We start from the raw sequence: 4,553 nt of genomic DNA on the forward strand, positions 1-4,553 counted from the left end.
CTTTTTGATATATGAAATACATTATTGTATATATATTCACCCTACTGTGAAATAAAACATCTGGACTTCTTCGCCCTATCTAACAGTAACTTAAGAACCATGGAACAACCTTTCCTCATCCCTCTTTCTTCCCTACTCACCTCAGCCTCTGGTAGCCACTATTCTATTCTCAACTTCTGTGAGAACAACTTTTCTATATTCCATGAGTGAGAGCACATAGTACTTATCTTTCTGTGCCTTATTTATTTCACTTAATGTCCTCCAGTTCTATCCATGCTGTCATAAAGGACAGGATTTCATCCTTTCTCATAGCTGAATAGTATTCTGATGTGTAATTGCACCACATTTTCTTTATCCATTCATCAGGTCATGGACACTTAGATTGTTTCCATTTCTTGGCTATTGTGAATAGTGTTACAAGGAACACGGGAGTGCAGATATTTCTTTAATATACTGGTTTCATTTCCCTTGAATATAAATCCAGTAGTAAGATTGCTGGATTATATCATGGCTTTATTTTTAATTTCTAAAAGAACCTATATACTATTTTCTGTAATAACTGTACATTCCCACCAACATTGTACAAGAATTCCCTTTTCTCTACATTCTTGCCAGGTCTTTATGTTTTGTGTCTGTGTTTGTGTGTATGTGCAGTGAAAATTTAACATTGTACTGAAAAACACAAAAAATATTGCTTAGAGAAATAAAATAAGATCCAAATAATAGAGTTTCCATGTTTACATATGGTAAGGTTCAATAAAATCATATACAAGTCCTCCCCAAATTGAGTTATAGAGTCAATGAACAAACTCCATTGGAAATTTCAGCAGAGTACTCTGTTAAATTGAATAAACTGATTCCAAAAGTTGAAATCTGAAAACGTAAATAACCTAAATTAGTAAAAATTACTGAAAATGATTCATATTTAGAGACAGATACTACCTGAAATCAAAATGTACTATACAGCTTCTGGACAATGGGTTTTGCCTATGGAAATAATTGAAAATAACTTGGATAATATAGGAAGCTCAGAAATAGGCCAACAAATGTATGGTAAGTTAAGATAGTTAAAAAGTAGAAAGATTAATCATTTAAGTAAATATTCTTAGAAAAATTTGACAGCTATATGCAAATCTGTGATTATTGACTTTTCTTCAAAGAATACCTTAAAAATTTTACTTGAAATGGAGTTGAAATCTAAATAGAGGAGATAAAATTCTAAATCTTCTAAAAGAAAAGTGTAAGATAAATTCACTGTGACCTTGGGATAGGCATTGATATCTTAGCTAAGACATACAAGCAAGAAAACTAAAATTAAATTTAAAAATTTTGTCTCTACAATACTGTTTTAAAAATTATTTTAGTGCATTATGCAGAATAGTGGGGTTCACTTTAGCATAATCATACATGCATGGAATATAATTTGCTCCATTTCATTACTCAATACTTTGCTTCCTCTTTCTTTTCCCTGCTCTCTCCCCATTTGGCTTTCCTCTACTCTTCTGGTCTTCCTTCTATTTATTTATTGTTCTTTTTTATTGGTGTTTTATAAATACACATAAAGGTGAAATTCACTGTAGTATATTCATATATGTACATAGCATCATTTGGTCAGTTTCATTCTGCAGTTCCTCCATTTTCCTGCCCCGCCTCCCTCCTCCTTCATCCCCTTCCTCCATTCCACTCATCTCTCTTCTCTTTTCATGGAATTGCCCCCACATTTTTTCTTCCTTATTTTTCTCTAACTTCTGCATATGAGAGAAAATAATTGATACTTGATTTTCTGAGTTTGAATTTTTTCACTTAGCATGATGTTCTCCAGTTCCATTCATTTACTGGAAAATGCCATAATTTCATTCTTATTTATAACTGAGTAAAACTCTCTCTCTCTCTCTATATATATATATATATATATATTTCCATATATATAGATATACACACACACCACAGTTTCTGAATCCACTCATTTGTTTGTTCTGTAACTTGGTTATTGGGAGTTGCACTGCTATATACATTGATGTGCCTCTATCACTATAGAATGCTGATTTTTGTTCTTTTGAATAAATACTGAGGAGGGGAATAGCTGGGTCATATGTTGTTTATATTCCTATTCTTTTGAGGAATCTCCATACTGCTTTTCAAAGTGGTTGTAATAATTTTCAGTCCTACCAACAATGTATGAGGGTACTTTTTCACCCACATCCTCACCAGCATTTATTGTTATTTATATCCTTCATGATTGCCATTCTAAATGAAGTGAGAAGGAATCTCAATGTAGTTCTGAATTGTATTCCCCTGATTCACAGGAATGTTGAACATTTTTTCATATACTTGTTGGCCATTCGTATTTCTTCTTTTGAGAAATTTTTTAAATTTTTTTGCCCAATTGTTGATTGTCTTAAGTTTTAGTGTTAACTTTTTTGTGTTCTTTACATATTCTGAATATTAATCCACTGTCAGAGGAGTACCTGGCAAAGATTTTTTTCTTATTCTATAAGCTCTCTCTTCACACTCTTGTCTTGTTTGCTGTGGGTACACTTTGTAATTTGATGCTGTCCCACTTATTGATTCTTTTAAATTTTTATTTAATTTTTTTGAGAAAAAAGGAAAAAGAAGGTTTATTGCTTTGCTAGCAAAGGAGAAACACAGGGGACTCCTGTTTCAAAGACTGTGATTCTGCCCATCAGAAGGAAAAAGGGACTTTCAAAGATGTGATTCAATGGCTACATTCCATGTGTTCTCTGTCTGAAGTTGTAATTCACTTGTTAATTTGGGAGATAGCTATTTCTGAGATCTTCTGGTACCATCCCCAAAGTCACGATTACTTCATTCCTATGATGGGTGTGTGCTCAAGGACAGATAAATCTACCTAAAATGGGGAGAAAGGTAACCCTGTTTCCCCTGAGATTAGGGAGGGGAAGTGATTAGGGAGGACCAGGGAGAGAAGAGGAGAAAGAAATATGTCCATTTAAAAATAAGTTGTGGGGAGATTCAAGATGGTGGACTAGAGGGTGACTGCATCTCCTGTCACTCCAGAACTCAGGATTCAAGAAGGGGAGGTAGGACACTCTTCTGCCCTGATGTTCTGCCTCATCTTAAGCCCCAAGGAAAGAAGACAGCTGACTATAGACTGAGACCTTTGAAACCGTGAGCCCTCAAATAAACTTTTCTTCTAAAATTGCTCTTGTTGGGTCTTTTAGTCACAGCAGCAAAAAGTTGACTAAAACCCTACCTGTCTTTAAGTGGGGACATCAGTCTTCCCTAACCTTTAATTCAAACTGAAGGGTTCTCAAGATGGCGGACTAGAGGGTGGTTGAATTTCTTGTTACTCCAGGACTCAGGACTCAAAAGAGGAGATAGTGAGTGACTTGGGACCAACTCAAAGCCGCTGGGTGAGTCTCTACCATTGGGGAGGCGTCCCGGATGGGGCGGTAGCCCCGGAACGCAGGGAACTTTGTGAAGTAGAGTTGTTCGGCGAGATGCCCCTTCCCCCGCTGGAGCGGTAAACACGAACAACTGGGATCATCGTAGAGGAGGCGGCTCAGCAAGACGCTGGGACTTGGAGCAACCCACTGGGGCTCTGGGCAGCTGCCCAGAGGAGGAGCTGCGTGGCGAGCTGTTTGGACTCAGAGCGACCACTCCTGAACACTGGGGGGCTGCCCGGAGGAGGAGAAGGAGTGTGGCGGGTCGCTTGTACTCAGAGTGACTGCATCAGGGCTACAGGCAGTTGGCGGGAGGAAGAGGTGCACAGTGAGTTGCTTGGACTCCTAGCGACCGCACCAGAACTCTGGGTGGCTGCCCCGAGGAACAGGCGTGTGGTGGGTTGCTGGGGCTTGGAGCATCTGTATGAGGCTCCAGGTGGCTGCTCAGAGGAGGGGCCGCACAACCAGGCAATTAGGTGCAGAGCAGGTTCCCAGGACCTAGGTGGCTTCTTGGTGGAAGAGCCGCACAGAGACAAGCTGAGTGGTGGACCAAAGGTTCCAGGACTGCAGGCAACTTCTCTGAGGAGGGGCAGCCTAAGGAGACTCGTCTGCGAAGGGCAGGGCTCCCAGGCCCAGGAGGTAGGTCTGGGCCCCTGGACACATTGCAGAGGAGGCTGCCCAGCCCAGGCGGTAGTTGTGGATTGAGGGGAACCTCTAGGAGGGGAACTGACCAGAGAGACCTCCTCACCAGGGTGAGACTTCCCCACGGGGTGAGGTTTTCCCACAAGGACAGTAAAACCAGAGACACAGGCACATACAGGCCTTGCCTCAGCCCACAGCCTAGTTCCCCTTTGGATGACCATCGGTCAACAAGTGGAGGCACCTCTGCCCACTAGTAGGGAATATACCCTACCTGAAGGCCATCACTCCTAGAGAGGCAGCTTCCTAGTGGAGCACTGCATTATCAATTTCCTCCAAGACTTCAGGCTACTGAAAGCTAAGAGGGGATATACTAGAAATCTTCAGGGACATTATAAGTCAATAGAGGAAATCTGCAATATCTCAGCGTCCACTGATATATGAACAATTTGAGAAAACAAGGGAAGAAAATGCCCCAAACAAATCTAGATG

The sequence above is a fragment of the Sciurus carolinensis genome, chromosome X (genome assembly GCF_902686445.1).
Source record: "Sciurus carolinensis chromosome X, mSciCar1.2, whole genome shotgun sequence".
In the NCBI taxonomy this organism is placed as follows: Eukaryota; Metazoa; Chordata; class Mammalia; order Rodentia; family Sciuridae; genus Sciurus; species Sciurus carolinensis.